This window comes from Tachypleus tridentatus, chromosome 8 (assembly GCF_004210375.1).
Source record: "Tachypleus tridentatus isolate NWPU-2018 chromosome 8, ASM421037v1, whole genome shotgun sequence".
Classification (NCBI taxonomy): Eukaryota; Metazoa; Arthropoda; class Merostomata; order Xiphosura; family Limulidae; genus Tachypleus; species Tachypleus tridentatus.
The window spans coordinates 149,661,836-149,679,584 of record NC_134832.1 but is presented as its reverse complement, the minus strand read 5'-3'; the positions used below and the strand labels follow the sequence as shown (position 1 = coordinate 149,679,584).

The 17,749-nt window shown below is 33.9% G+C and overlaps 1 pseudogene across 1 annotated transcript in view; it reads right to left on the bottom strand.

The window, feature by feature from the left end:
• Positions 1-338: 338 nt before the first annotated feature.
• LOC143223746 (lysyl oxidase homolog 3A-like) overlaps positions 339-17,749 on the bottom strand; it is a 36,589-nt pseudogene continuing 19,178 nt past the window's right edge. The window contains exons 6-8 of the transcript XR_013013065.1: positions 9,833-9,949; positions 4,005-4,257; positions 339-582 (exon numbers count right to left, since the gene is read on the bottom strand). The product of XR_013013065.1 is annotated as a lysyl oxidase homolog 3A-like (transcript). The remainder of the gene's footprint in view (positions 583-4,004; positions 4,258-9,832; positions 9,950-17,749) is intronic.

The following is a 17,749-nucleotide window of genomic DNA, read 5'->3' as shown; positions in this document are numbered from 1 at the left end:
TTGTATCCATTTACAGATAAACAAACAGTAAGTTGTACTAATGAGCTGACATCAGTCGAAACTTGTATCCATTTACAGATAAACAAACAGTAAGTTGTACTAATGAGCTGACATCAGTCAAAACTTGTATCCATTTACAGATAAAACCTTTCGCAATCCTTTCAATAATATTACATGAAAAATTAGTTTTATAATTTTAGGTCGAACTGTGTCAGTTCACAGAGAATACAAACCACAAACACTACAGCTTACGAAACTAGTATGGCAAAATAACTGGTAGAATTTGTTACTATATTATAATTCTGACGACAAAAGTAGCTATTAACACAAAATTCATACACTGTTACATATTAGTCAACAGAAATGGAACCTATAATTAAAATTCAAAAATTTTTTTCTAGTTGTTATTGGTGGTAGTTGTTTTGCTTTAATTATTCGCCCTGCTTACACTGGGTAGTTTCATGGTTTGTCCAAAGTGCAGTTCCAAATTTTTGCAGAGACATTGTTATAACTCAGGTTACACCTAGCAACATTGTTGTCGAATCTCATCTCTGGCACCTTGAACTCAGGATTCACAGATAACTAAATAGAATTTTGAAAATAACAAGAGCATAAGTTTAACTAATTACGCTACGAATAGTTATCTCTCATTATATCCAACTTTTATTTACACAGACAACGGACAAATGTTTTGAAATATTATGACCCCAGAACGTAATGTATGCAGTCACCATATGCTCAAATAACTTCTCTTTCATGCGTGAGCATTTCAGAAACTTGTGCATTTTTTTATTCAAACAACAGCTCATTTTGTACATCATTTGTTATGTTGAGGACAACGATTCACTCCGTGTATTAGGACTATTGTTCTGTACATAACAGTGCTGTTAAGAATTCTTGTTATGTTTGTAGCTCAAATATACTAGTTGAAACAACTGTTCATTTTATACACAAAAACCAATACTGGGAATAAATATTCATTCTTTGCATCAGGACTAAAATTGGAAAAAACGATACATTCTTTATGTGAGGACTACTATCCGTAAAACAGCTCATTCTGTGTAACAGGACTAATATTGGGAAGAACGATACATTCTTTATATGAAGACTACTATCCGTAAAACAGCTCATTCTGGGTAACAGGACTAATATCGGGAAGAACGATACATTCTTTATATGAGGACTACTATCCGTAAAACAGCTCATTCTGGATAACAGGACTAATATTGGGAAGAACGATATATTCTTTATATGAGAACTACTATCCGTAAAACAGCTCATTCTGGGTAACAGGACTAATATTGGGAAGAACGATACATTCTTTATATGAGGACTACTATCCGTAAAACAGCTCATTCTGTGTAACAGGACTAATATTGGGAAGAACGATATATTCTTTATATGAGGACTACTATCCGTAAAACAGCTCATTCTGGGTAACAGGACTAATATTGGGAAGAACGATACATTCTTTATATGAGGACTACTATCCGTAAAACAGATCATTCTGTGTAATAGGACTAATATTGGACAGAACTGTTCATTTTGCGCATCAGTACTACTATCCGTAAAACAGCTCATTCTGTAACAGGACTAATATTGGGAAGAACGATACATATCTTTATAATATCATTACTACTTAATATCCGTAAAACAATATTAGTTATCTGCTCATTCTGTTTGTAACAATGTAATATTAGTTATCTGTTTGTAACAATATGGTGTTAACTAATATTATCTGTTTGTAACAATATGGTGTTATTCTTTAATATTAGGACTAACTATGGTGTAAAACAGTTATCTGTTAACAATATGGTGTTATTATCTAGTTAACTAGTTATATTGGACAATGAACTGTTCATTTTCGCATCAGTATTAACAATGTGGTGTTATTATCTAGTTAATATTAGTTGGTTTGTAATTATCTAACAGTTCATTTTTAGTACCTGTTTGTAACACTAGTATTGCTAGTTAATAAAAATCACTTATCTAACTTAGGTGTTATTATCAGTTAATATTAGTTATCTGTTTGTAACAATGTGGTGTTATTATCTAGTTAATATTAGTTATCTGTTTGTAACAATGTGGTGTTATTATCTAGTTAATATTAGTTATCTGTTTGTAACAATGTATTAATATTAGTTATCTGTTTGTAACAGCTCATATTAATATTAGTTATCTGTTTGTAACAATGTGGTGTTATTATCTAGTTAATATTAGTTAACTGTTTGTAACAATGTGGTGTTATTATCTAGTTAATATTAGTTATCTGTTTGTAACAATATGGTGTTATTATCTAGTTAATATTAGTTATCTGTTTGTAACAATGTGGTGTTATTATCTAGTTAATATTAGTTATCTGTTTGTAACAATGTGGTGTTATTATCTAGTTAATGTGAAAACATGAATAATGGACAATGACAAACTTGACTTTGCAATATTTAAACTCAGTAATGCAATCAGAATTTGATAATTGTTATGGGTGGGGGTTGGTGTCATTTGATAATTGTTATGGGCGAGTTTGGTGACATTTGATAATTGTTATGGGTAGGGACTGGTGGCGTTGGATAATTGTTATGGGTGGGGGTTGGTGGTATTTGATAATTGTTATGGGTAGGGGTTGGTGGAATTTGATAAATGTTATGGGTAGGGACTGGTGGCGTTTGATAATTGTTGTGGGTGAGGGTTGGTGGCATTTGATAATTGTTATGGGTGGGGACTGGTAGCATTTGATAATATATTATAGGTAGGCGTTGGTAGCGTTTGATAATTATTATAGGTAGGACTGGTAGCCTTGATAATTATTATGGTGAGTTTTTGACATTTGATAACTATTATAGGTAGGACTAGTAGCGTTTGATAATTGTTGTAGGTAGGGCGGGTTAATAATTATTATAGGTAGGGGACTGGTAGCGTTTGATAACTATTATAGGTAGGGACTAGTAGCGTTTGATAACTATTATAGGTAGGAGTTGGTAGTTGGTAGGGACTGGTAGCGTTTGATAATATTATAGGTAGGAGTTAGGCATTGATAATATTATTAGTAGGTAGACTAGCGTTTGATAACTATTATAGGTAGGACTGGTAGCATTTAATAATATTATAGGTAGGACTGGTAGCATTGAATAACTATTATAGGTAGGACTGGTAGCGTTTGATAATATTATTATGGGTGGGGTTGGTAGCATTTGATATAGCGTTATAGGTAGGGGACTGGTAGCGTTGATAAGTATTATAGGTTATTGGTGGGTTAGAACTAATTATTATAGGGGCAGGACTGGTAGCGTTGATAATAGTATTGGGTAGGTAGGACTTGGTAGCGTTTAATAATTGTATTATAGGTAGGTTTGAGCGGTAGGACTAGGTTTGATAACTATTATAGGTGGGCGTTGGTAGCATTGATAATTATTATAGGTAGGGACTGGTAGCGTTTGATAACTATTATAGGTGGGCGTTGGTAGCGTTTGATAATTATTATAGGTAGGGACTAGTAGCGTTTGATAATTATTATAGGTAGGGACTGGTAGCGTTTGATAATTATTATATATTAGTAGCGTTTGACAATTATTATAGGTAGGGTTAGTAGCATTTGATAATTATTATAGGTAGGTAGCGTTTGATAGTAGCATTTAATTGATAATTATTAGGTAGGTAGGACTGGTAGGGTTGATAGCGTTTTATAATTAGGTAGTGGGTGGGCGTTTGGTAGGCATTTGATAATTTTGATAATTATTATAGGTAGGTGGTGATAATTTTATAATTGGACTGGTTTTGATAATTATTATAGGGCTGGTGGCATTTGTAATTGATAATTGTTATGGGTGGGGACTCGTGGCGTTTGATAATTGTTATGTGTAGGGACTGGTGGCGTTTGACAATTGTTATGGGTGGGGGTTGGTGGCATTTGATAATTGTTATGGGTGGGGTTGGTGGCGTTTGATAATTGTTATGGGTGGGGGTTGGTGGCATTATCACAGATCTTTTATTAAAATAAAATCTCTTACCTTGAAATAATAATTCCCTGCAGTCAAGTCTGTCAGGTCCACCCACTGGCAATCAATGTTATGTAGATAAGTATCAGTGCAGCCCACTGAGATACCCTGGTCACCGTAGTTCACGCATGCGTATTTCTTCCTTGCTCCTCGTCTGCAATAGTTGTCTTCCAGGCAGAAGCTTGCCTTATGCCCCTCGGCTACTTTGTTGCCCTGCATATCAATGATGTCAAAATGTGCAAATACTTCCATGCTGTGATAGTGACTGTAAAAAATAAAAATAAAATAAACTATACTTTGTCTGTTTGGTTTGTTTTGAATTTCGCGCAAAGCTACACAAGGGTTATCTGCGCTAGCCGTCCCTAATTTAGCAGTATAAGACTAGTGGGATGGCAGCTAATCTTCACCACTTACCGCTAATTCTTGGGTTAGCTACTCATTTACCAACGAATAGTGAGATTGACTGACACATTATAACGCCCCCACGGCTGAAATAGTAAGCATGTTTGGTGTGACTGGAATTTGAACACGCGATCCTGAGATTACGAGTCGAATGCCTAAACGTCATGCCGGGCCGAAACTGTAAAAATTAGACAAACAGTTTCTTTGTATTTTGAATTTTGCGCTGAGCTTCTCGAGAGCCATCTGCGATAGCCGTCCATAATTTTGAAGCGACAGACTAGGTTTCGTTTCGTTGTTGTTGAATACAAAGCTATACAAAGCCCACGACAGGTATCGAAATCAGATTTCTGGCGTCGTAAGCCTGTAGGCTTACCCTGTGTCACTGGAGAGCAGGTGGACAGCAGTTAGACCACACCACCCACCGTCAGCTCTTGGTCTACTGTTTACTAACAAATAGTGGGATTAAATGACACATTATAATGCCCCTAGGCGGCATTGTTCGGGGACTGAACACGAACCCGCGACTGTTAGATCACGAATCGAGTGCACTGATCCCCATGCTCAGCCAGTGGCTGGTGATTTCGGTGAATATACTGATATTAGCCGTACAAAGTGAGTCAAACTGTTTTGCGCATGCTCCTTAACTCTGGTAGCTGTGATTAAGACATTGAATCCGTGGGCATGTATACGTGTATTGTCACATCACCATCGATTTTTTATTATTATTTATTACATAACAGTTCGTTCTGTTTGAAGTTCATTCTCAGGCTGGCTTGGGGTTAAGTTGACTGCAGAATTTTCTCGATTTTATGGTTTAGTTTGATATTATAAGAACCAGCAAAAGGTAACACCAAGGTATAGGACATTTAGGAATGCTAAAGTTTAAAATCTTAAGGTAGTAAACTTTATTAATATATTCACAAATACTATTGCTGGCTAGTGCAGAGAAAAGGAATCTTCAGACAGATAGTTTTTTTTTATTGATTATTTGATAACGAAAATTACAATAAGAACTGATAAGTTTATCAGTTACAATACTTATTAATTGACTTTCGAGGTCCGGCATGGCCAGGTCGTTAAGACTCATAATCCGAGGGTCGCGCGTTCAACTGCTTGTCATACCGAACATGCTCGCCCTTTCAGCTGTGGGGGCGTTATAATGTTACGGTCAATTCCACGATCAATCGTTTGGATGATTAGCTGCCTTCCCTCTAGTCTTACATTGCTAAATTAGGGAAGGTTAGCGCAAATAACCATTGTGTATCCTTGTGCGAAATCCAAACAACACAAATCAGTTTTGTAGCAATCAGATATGAATGTGCTAAAATGACAAGACGTGGCAGTTATCACATTGTATTTTATAAATAATATTGGTGTGATGTTTGTCAGTGTAGTTTTTACATAGTATAGACCTCAGTTTTGTGCCTGGTTTTTGCCAAATGTTGGTTATTTGTCTGCTGACGTCGGGAATATATGGTATGCAGCAGTATATGGTTTCGTGAGTTTTTGATTCGTGAGATATATTTACTTTTGTTGGTTGATTTTGCTTTCTGTCTAGGTGTGTGCGTATAATGTTTTCTACGGTTTGTGGAGGAAACTTATTGATGTTGATGAAGTATTGTTTTATTTTGTCTAATTCATCGTTAATTTTATCTGGTGAGCATAGTTTTATGGCTGTGTTTATTTGGTTTCTTAGTATGTTGAGTTTTTGTTTTGTTTCATGTGCTGAGTCCCAAGGAATGTATAGTCCAGTGTGGATGATTTTGCAGTGGATTTCTGTTTTAAATTGTGTATCGGTTAAGAAACAATATTTGATTGCTTTCTTCTTGTTCACATGTGAAGTTAATGTTGGGATGTATAGAGTTAATGTGATTGAAAAAATTAAGTATCTGTTGGGATGTATAGAGTTAATGTGATTGAAAAAATTAAGTATGTGTTCTGTAGATCTGAATCCCGCAACCGTGTCATCTACATATCTGTACCAGTATAGTGGTGGATGTAATGCTGTGTTAACTGCTTGTGTTTCAACTTGTGTCATAAAAATATTGGCTAGAACTGGTGCTACTGAGTCACTCATGCTTAGGCCATTTGTTTGAATATAGTTGTGGTTGTTGAACATGGAGTTTGTCTTCATTGTGGTGAATTTTATGACGGTTGATAATTGGTTGCTGGGAATGTATATTGATGGGTTAGAGTCTCGGATATAGAGTTCTAAGGCTATCTTGCAGGCTTCAACGGTTGGGACTTCTGTAAAGACAAATATGACATTGAAACTGGCCATTAAGGCTTTCTGATTAAGTTGATTAAGGTTAGAGTTGAAGTTAAAATAGTCTTTGATGAATGAGCTGGCTGATGTTACATATTTGGAGAATGTCCATGCTATGTATTTACTAAGTTTGTAATTAAACGATTCATATGTGGACATTATTGGTCGTAGTGGACAATCTGGTTTATGAGGTTTGGGGATGCCGTATATTTGCGGTGTGCGTGAGTCGGTTTTACGTAGGTAGGAATAAAGTGTTTGTGAAATTGTTTAAGATGTTGTTTTAGGTGTTTCTGGAAAATATAAATTTGTAATTTTACCTGCGAAGTTTGGCTGTTGGATGTCAATAAAATTATCTAAGTTGTCTTCTTTCTGTTGGTTGTTTCCTTGTTTTTGTTCTCTGTAGAAAGTATCACAAGTCTCCTGGTTAGGTCTTCTAAACATGTTTTGATTTCTATGGTTGGAATGCACCTAGGTGCTATTGCGAGTTGAGTCCTTTGTTAGGTAGATGTATCTCGTCTGTGTTTAATTGTCGGTCGGATCTGTTAATTATGAGGTTAGTCAACGGTTTGTCTTTTCTGTTGTTTGCATCTTAGTTTTTCTAGTTTTTTGTTGTGGCAGATCTTTTTGTCTCTGTCGTTCTTAGTATTGATTTGGTTTATGTTTCGTTGTATAAGTCCGTAAATCTCTGGTTTAATACAGCATGCCAGTTCATGGTCTAGGTTCATTGTTTGTTTTTGTAGTTCTTTGTATTTTGTGTTCAACATGGCTTTAAGTATACGTATTAAAATTTTTTGATAGTTTTACCTTTACAACGTTAGGGGCTAGTTGTTCCTTTTTACATTTCTTCTATTGATAATTCTTTGGTTTAAGTTTCTTAGTTTCTTTATGATCGTATGATCGTGTACTGTTAATAGTGGTGTAATGTGTGTTACTTCAGACATAATGGTAACAGGTAAGCACAAATACACAAAGAAAACACAAAGACTTACACTTCTCGTACAATTTCCGTGATGATATAATAATCAGTGATGTCGAGAAAATAGGTACAGATATGTAGATGACACGATTGCGGGATTCACATCTACAGAACACATACTTAATTTTTTTCAATCACATTAACTCCATACATCCCAACATTAACTTCACATGTGAACAGGAAGAAAGCAATCAAATATCACATCTTAACCTCAAAATTACAAGAACCGACACACAATTTAAAACAGAAATCCACCGAAAAATCACCCATACTGGACTATACATTCCTTGGGACTCAGCACATGAAACAAAACAAAAACTCAACATACTAAGAAACCAAATAAACACAGCCATAAAACTATGCTCACCAGATAAAATTAACGATGAATTAGACAAAATAAAACAATACTTCATCAACATCAATAAGTTTCCTCCACAAACCGTAGAAAACATTATACGCACACACCTAGACAGAAAGCAAAATCAACCAACAAAAGTAAATATATCTCACGAATCAAAAAATCACGAAACCATATACTGCTGCATACCATATATTCCCGACATCAGCAGACAAATAACCAACATTTGGCAAAAACTAGTAACAAAATATGACATTCCAGTTAATACCAAATTTATTCAAAAACCAGACACAAAACTGAGGTCTATACTATGTAAAAACTACACTGACAAACACCACACCAACATTATTTATAAAATACAATGTGATAACTGCCACGACTTCTATATTGGAGAAACAAGTAGAAAAATGGAAACCAGATTCAAAGAACATAAAAAGTCACCTTCACACGTTTTCGAACAGTGCAAATTAAATAAACACAACATAACGATAGAAAACACTCAAATACTAAATAAAGAAGCAAACATAAATATACGCAAAATTAAAGAAGCCTTACTTATACAACAACTCAAGCTCAATATAAACCAATACAAAGGAACACCTTTATACCTATATTAAAAATAATATAATAAATAATAATAATAAAATTAATAATATTAAATTATATATTCAAACATCTAAGCACGCCCTCTACATTCCGACACTCAGTTACACAACCCCTTTCAAACATGTGGTCAGCTTCCGGTCAGTTACCTCTTTCTTTCTTTGTGAACCTGACGATGACCGAAGAAGGTCGAAACGCTGTTCGCTCCTCTACGTAAAAAATTTTCTGAACCCAAACGAGCCGTTTTTACACGTATATGAGGTAATTATTTACATGTATATTTTTCTCTACAAGTGGGTTTTCTCGACATCACTAAATATTTATTTCCTCCTTCTTTCCATCATTATTGATAACAATAACAGTCAATGCAACTGTTCGCACAGACACTTACCAGTACTAGTCTTACCGGGCACACCATTCGAGATCAGAGTGAGATGAGTCGTAACGAACGAATATTCGTGCAATTTAACATGCTAGGGCCTGGCATGGTTTAGTTGTTAGGACATTCGACTTGTAACGTGAGGGTTGCAGGTTCAAGTCCTTGTCATCGAATAAACTCCCCCTTTCAGCCGTGAGAGTGTTGTAATGTAAAAGTTAAACACACAATTCGTTGATAAAAGAGTAGCCTAAAAGTTCACTAGTTGTTGTTAATCACTACAAAATTAAGGACGGCAAGTGCAGTAAAAAACAAAACAAACCTTGAGTAGATTTGCACGAAATTCAAAACTAATTCATTATCCTGCTAACCGCGACAAACAGCTAGGTTTTCTAAACACGAGATTTTACACCTTTTACATATAAGGGATCGTCTCGCTGCCCCCTAAACTGTAGCAGGCCGGTAAAATATAAGTAGTCACGAGATATCATTACGTCATACACATGAGGAGTAACCCAGTGGCACAGCGGCATGTCTGCGGACTTACAACGCTAGAAACCGACTTTCGATACCCGTAGTGATCACAGCACATTGTGTAACTCCGTCCTTAACTTCAAACAAACAAAAAACGCACACGACTATCCTGTCACTTTTTTATTTATTTGTTTTCGCAAAATACAACAGATTAATAATACGGTTGTAACAGATCGCAGCTTGAGAAACACTGGTCCAAAAAACATGGTAAAACAGGAGCATATTTGAAACTTGGAGCACATGGAATGATTCGTGTTCCAAGATTTACTTCTCCCAAACACAGTCTTTTTTTACAAAACAGAAGACAGAATACAACCAGACTTACAGATGACAGGAATGCCACTCCCACGCATGTTTGGGTAAAATGGTCGAAAATCAGCAGTACCTACGTTTCCTATTCTCGCAGTAAATCTCAGCAGTTTTCTCTTCTCAAACAAATATCCTGTGAACAGAAGAACATTACTGATTTTCACCATGTGATGAGAATTCATTCTTTATTTATATTTGTTATTTATTTCATGTTATATGAGGAATGACATTCATGTTAAGTACAGCCTCATAACAACATGATGGTGTGGAACTATAACCATACTGTGACGTTAATTATAACTTCATACCTCAAATTTCTTATAACTATACACTGTTCAGTAAACCAGTGTAATCACATTTCTTATAACTTTACTCTACACTGTTCAGTAAACCAGTGTAATCACCTTTCTTATAACTTTACTCTACACTGTTCAGTGAACCAGTGTAAACACCTTTCTTATAACTTTATTCTACACTGTTCAGTAAACCAGTGTAATCAAATTTCTTATAACTTTACTCTACACTGTTCAGTAAACCAGTGCAATCAAATTTCTTATAACTTTACTCTACACTGTTCAGTAAACCAGTGTAATCAAATTTCTTATAACTTTACTCTACACTGTTCAGTAAACCAGTGTAATTACCTTTCTTATAACTTTACTCTACACTGTTCAGTAAACAAGTGTAATCACCTTTCTTATAACTTTACTCTACATTGTTCAGTACACCAGTGTAATCACCTTTCTTATAACTTTACTCTACACTGTTCAGTGAACCAGTGTAATCAAATTTCTTATAACTTTACTCTACACTGTTCAGTAAACCAGTGTAATCAAATTTCTTATAACTTTACTCTACACTGTTCAGTAAACCAGTGTAATCAAATTTCTTATAACTTTACTCTACACTGTTCAGTAAACCAGTGTAATCAAACGTCTTATAACTTTACCCTACACTCTTCAGTAAACCAGTGTAATCAAATTTCTTATAACTTTACTCTACACTGTTCAGTACACCAGTGTTATCAAATTTCTTATAACTTTACTCTACACTGTTCAGTGAACCAGTGTAATCAAATTTCTTATAACTTTACTCAACACTGTTCAGTAAACCAGTGTAATCACATTTCTTATAACTTTACTCTACACTGTTCAGTAAACCAGTGTAATCACCTTTCTTATAACTTTACTCTACACTGTTCAGTAAACAAGTGTAATCACCTTTCTTATAACTTTACTCTACACTGTTCAGTAAACCAGTGTAATCACCTTTCTTATAACTTTACTCTACACTGTTCAGCAAACCAGTGTAATCAAATTTCTTATAACTTTACTCTACACTGTTCAGTAAACAAGTGTAATCACCTTTCTTATAACTTTACTCTACACTGTTCAGTAAACCAGTGTAATCACCTTTCTTATAACTTTACTCTACACTGTTCAGTAAACAAGTGTAATCACCTTTCTTATAACTTTACTCTACACTGTTCAGTAAACCAGTGTAATCACCTTTCTTATAACTTTACTCTACACTGTTCAGCAAACCAGTGTAATCAAATTTCTTATAACTTTACTCTACACTGTTCAGTAAACAAGTGTAATCACCTTTCTTATAACTTTACTCTACACTGTTCAGTAAACCAGTGTAATCACCTTTCTTATAACTTTACTCTACACTGTTCAGCAAACCAGTGTAATCACCTTTCTTATAACTTTACTCCACACTGTTCAGTAAACCAGTGTAATCACCTTTCTTATAACTTTACTCTACACTGTTCAGTGAACCAGTGTAATCAAATTTCTTATAACTTTACTCTACACTGTTCAGTAAACCAGTGTAATCAAATTTCTTATAACTTTACTCTGCACTGTTCAGTAAACCAGTGCAATCAAATTTCTTATAACTTTACTCTACACTGTTCAGTAAACCAGTGTAATCAAATTTCTTATAACTTTACTCTACACTGTTCAGTAAACAAGTGTAATCACCTTTCTTATAACTTTACTCTACACTGTTCAGTACACCAGTGTAATCTCCTATCTTATAACTTCACTCTACACTGTTCAGTAAACCAGTGTAATCACCTTTCTTATAACTTTACTCTACACTCTTCAGTAAACCAGTGTAATCACCTTTCTTATAACTTTACTCTATACTGTTCAGTAAACCAGTGTAATCACCTTTCTTATAACTTTACTCTACACTGTTCAGTAAACCAGTGTAATCAAATTTCTTATAACTTTACTCTACACTCTTCAGTAAACCAGTGTAATCAAACGTCTTATAACTTTACTCTACACTGTTCAGTGAACCAGTGTAATCAAATTTCTTATAACTTTACTCTACACTGTTCAGTAAACCAGTGTAATCAAATTTCTTATAACTTTACTCTACACTGTTCAGTAAACCAGTGTAATCAAACGTCTTATAACTTTACCCTACACTGTTCAGTAAACCAGTGTAATCAAATTTCTTATAACTTTACTCTACACTGTTCAGTACACCAGTGTTATCAAATTTCTTATAACTTTACTCTACACTGTTCAGTGAACCAGTGTAATCAAATTTCTTATAACTTTACTCAACACTGTTCAGTAAACCAGTGTAATCACCTTTCTTATAACTTTACTCTACACTGTTCAGTAAACCAGTGTAATCACATTTCTTATAACTTTACTCTACACTGTTCAGTAAACCAGTGTAATCACCTTTCTTATAACTTTACTCTACACTGTTCAGTAAACCAGTGTAATCACATTTCTTATAACTTTACTCTACACTGTTCAGTAAACCAGTGTAATCACCTTTCTTATAACTTTACTCTACACTGTTCAGTAAACAAGTGTAATCATCTTTCTTATAACTTTACTCTACACTGTTCAGTAAACCAGTGTAATCACCTTTCTTATAACTTTACTCTACACTGTTCAGTAAACCAGTGTAATCACCTTTCTTATAACTTTACTCCACACTGTTCAGTAAACCAGTGTAATCACCTTTCTTATAACTTTACTCTACACTGTTCAGTGAACCAGTGTAATCAAATTTCTTATAACTTTACTCTACACTGTTCAGTAAACCAGTGTAATCAAATTTCTTATAACTTTACTCTACACTGTTCAGTAAACCAGTGTAATCAAATTTCTTATAACTTTACTCTACACTGTTCAGTGAACCAGTGTAATCAAATTTCTTATAACTTTACTCAACACTGTTCAGTAAACCAGTGTAATCACATTTCTTATAACTTTACTCTACACTGTTCAGTAAATCAGTGTAATTACCTTTGTTATAACTTTACTCTACACTGTTCAGTACACCAGTGTAATCACCTTTCTTATAACTTTACTCTACACTGTTCAGCAAACCAGTGTAATCACCTTTCTTATAACTTTACTCTACACTCTTCAGTAAACCAGTGTAATCACCTTTCTTATAACTTTACTCTACACTGTTCAGTAAACCAGTGTAATCACCTTTCTTATAACTTTACTCTACACTGTTCAGTAAACCAGTGTAATCAAATTTCTTATAACTTTACTCTACACTCTTCAGTAAACCAGTGTAATCAAACGTCTTATAACTTTACTCTACACTGTTCAGTGAACCAGTGTAATCAAATTTCTTATAACTTTACTCTACACTGTTCAGTAAACCAGTGTAATCAAATTTCTTATAACTTTACTCTACACTGTTCAGTAAACCAGTGTAATCAAACGTCTTATAACTTTACCCTACACTGTTCAGTAAACCAGTGTAATCAAATTTCTTATAACTTTACTCTACACTGTTCAGTACACCAGTGTTATCAAATTTCTTATAACTTTACTCTACACTGTTCAGTGAACCAGTGTAATCAAATTTCTTATAACTTTACTCAACACTGTTCAGTAAACCAGTGTAATCACCTTTCTTATAACTTTACTCTACACTGTTCAGTAAACCAGTGTAATCACATTTCTTATAACTTTACTCTACACTGTTCAGTAAACCAGTGTAATCACCTTTCTTATAACTTTACTCTACACTGTTCAGTAAACCAGTGTAATCACATTTCTTATAACTTTACTCTACACTGTTCAGTAAACCAGTGTAATCACCTTTCTTATAACTTTACTCTACACTGTTCAGTAAACCAGTGTAATCACCTTTCTTATAACTTTACTCTACACTGTTCAGTAAACCAGTGTAATCACCTTTCTTATAACTTTACTCTACACTGTTCAGTAAACCAGTGTAATCACCTTTCTTATAACTTTACTCCACACTGTTCAGTAAACCAGTGTAATCACCTTTCTTATAACTTTACTCTACACTGTTCAGTGAACCAGTGTAATCAAATTTCTTATAACTTTACTCTACACTGTTCAGTAAACCAGTGTAATCAAATTTCTTATAACTTTACTCTACACTGTTCAGTAAACCAGTGTTATCAAATTTCTTATAACTTTACTCTACACTGTTCAGTGAACCAGTGTAATCAAATTTCTTATAACTTTACTCAACACTGTTCAGTAAACCAGTGTAATCACATTTCTTATAACTTTACTCTACACTGTTCAGTAAATCAGTGTAATTACCTTTGTTATAACTTTACTCTACACTGTTCAGTACACCAGTGTAATCACCTTTCTTATAACTTTACTCTACACTGTTCAGCAAACCAGTGTAATCAAATTTCTTATAACTTTACTCTACACTGTTCAGTAAACCAGTGTAATCACCTTTCTTATAACTTTACTCTACACTGTTCAGTAAACCAGTGTAATCACCTTTCTTATAACTTTACTCTACACTGTTCAGCAAACCAGTGTAATCACCTTCCTCATAACTTTACTCTACACTGTTCAGTAAACCAGTGTAATCAGATTTCTTATAACTTTACTCTACACTGTTCAGTAAACCAGTTTAATCAAATTTCTTATAACTTTACTCTACACTGTTCAGTAAACAAGTGTAATCACCTTTCTTATAACTTTACTCTACACTGTTCAGTAAACAAGTGTAATCACCTTTCTTATAACTTTACTCTACACTGTTCAGTACACCAGTGTAATCACCTTTCTCATAACTTTACTCTACACTGTTCAGTACACCAGTGTAATCACTTTTCTTATAACTTTACTCTACACTGTTCAGTAAACCAGTGTAATCACCTTTCTTATAACTTTACTCTACACTGTTCAGTAAACCAGTGTAATCACCTTTCTTATAACTTTACTCTACACTGTTCAGTAAACCAGTGTAATCACCTTTCTTATAACTTTACTCTACACTGTTCAGTAAACCAGTGTAATCACCTTTCTTATAACTTTACTCTACACTGTTCAGTAAACCAGTGTAATCACCTTTCTTATAACTTTACTCTACACTGTTCAGTAAACCAGTGTAATCACCTTTCTTATAACTTTACTCTACACTGTTCAGTAAACCAGTGTAATCACCTTTCTTATAACTTTACTCTACACTGTTCAGTAAACCAGTGTAATCACCTTTCTTATAACTTTACTCTACACTGTTCAGTAAACCAGTGTAATCACCTTTCTTATAACTTTACTCTACACTGTTCAGTAAACCAGTGTAATCACCTTTCTTATAACTTTACTCTACACTATTCAGTAAACCAGTGTAATCACCTTTCTCATAACTTTACTCTACACTGTTCAGTAAACCAGTGTAATCACCTTTCTTATAACTTTACTCTACACTGTTCAGTAAACCAGTGTAATCACCTATATTATAACTTTACTCTACACTGTTCAGTAAACCAGTGTAATCACCTTTCTTATAACTTTACTCTACACTGTTCAGTAAACCAGTGTAATCACCTTTCTTATAACTTTACTCTACACTGCTCAGTAAACCAGTGTAATCACCTTTCTTATAACTTTACTCTACACTGTTCAGTGAACCAGTGTAATCAAATTTCTTATAACTTTACTCTACACTGTTCAGTAAACCAGTGTAATCACCTTTCTTATAACTTTACACTGTTCAGTAAACCAGTGTAATCTCCTATCTTATAACTTCACTCTACACTGTTCAGTAAACCAGTGTAATCACCTTTCTCATAACTTTACTCTACACTCTTCAGTAAACCAGTGTAATCACCTTTCTTATAACTTTACTCTACACTGTTCAGTAAACCAGTGTAATCACCTTTCTTATAACTTTACTCTACACTGTTCAGTAAACCAGTGTAATCACCTATCTTATAACTTTACTCTACACTGTTCAGTAAACCAGTGTATTCACCTTTCTTATAACTTTACTCTACACTGTTCAGTAAACCAGTGTAATCACCTTTCTTATAACTTTACTCTACACTGTTCAGTACACCAGTGTAATCACCTTTCTTATAACTTTACTCTACACTGTTCAGTGAACCAGTGTAATCAAATTTCTTATAACTTTACTCTACACTGTTCAGTAAACCAGTGTAATCACCTTTCTTATAACTTTACTCTACACTGTTCAGTAAATAAGTGTAATCACCTTTCTTATAAATTTACTCTACACTGTTCAGTGAACCAGTGTAATCACCTTTCTTATAACTTTACACTGTTCAGTAAACCAGTGTAATCTCCTATCTTATAACTTCACTCTACACTATTCAGTAAACCAGTGTAATCACCTTTCTTATAACTTTACTCTACACTCTTCAGTAAACCAGTGTAATCACCTTTCTTATAACTTTACTCTACACTGTTCAGTGAACCAGTGTAATCACCTTTCTTATAACTTTACTCTATACTGTTCAGTAAACCAGTGTAATCAAATTTCTTATAACTTTACTCTACACTGTTCAGTAAACCAGTGTAATCAAATTTCTTATAACTTTACTTTACACTGTTCAGTAAACCAGTGTAATCACCTTTCTTATAACTTTACTCTACACTCTTCAGTAAACCAGTGTAATCACCTTTCTTATAACTTTACTCTACACTGTTCAGTGAACCAGTGTAATCACCTTTCTTATAACTTTACTCTATACTGTTCAGTAAACCAGTGTTATCAAATTTCTTATAACTTTACTCTACACTGTTCAGTAAACCAGTGTAATCAAATTTCTTATAACTTTACTCTATACTGTTCAGTAAACCAGTGTAATCAAATTTCTTATAACTTTACTCTACACTGTTCAGTAAACCAGTGTAATCAAATTTCTTATAACTTTACTTTACACTGTTCAGTAAACTAGTATAATCACCTTCCTTACATCCTTATTCCATTCTTTGCATTGAACCAGAATAAATATTATAAATATATTATTCTGAATTGTGCGTTAAAATAAATTTTGCTTCAGTTTAGAAAAGAAACAAATCTCACGTGATATGACATATGTCACGAGAAATCACGAACAAGAACCTGTGTGAAAATATTCTGATTTGTGTAAAATCGGTTGTCATCATTTCACGAGGTAAATATTAGTTTCTGTAGGATATTTTAAGTTACATTCTGTATTGACCATCTTTATGATACGGTTGGTCCAATAAAACAACTGTTGTTTAAAGGTTTTCAGTTACTATATTATATAATATTAATAAAAAGAATTGCTTTCTTTAGACCCTTGCTGTTACAATAACAAAATTAATTATTCACTGATACAAAGTTTTCCAAAATTAAATTTCTATTTTCAAACTCATTTTCGACAGATCAAACGAAACGTTTTCTGGTCGATTTTTGACATGTGAAGAAAAAATTTCCTTCGGTTACATACGAAAACCGAATACTCAATGTCAAAAACCATTGTTTTCCAAAGTTCAAAGCTACCATGTTAAATTACAAGCGTACAATTTAATAGAAAAGGTACATACTGTGGACGCCATTAAAGTTTATTAGTAATTATTTTTGAAAGTGATAAATCATATTTTGAGGAATTTTTGTGGGTAGGGGTCTTTTTTTTTTTTTAGTTCACATGAAGGAAATGTAA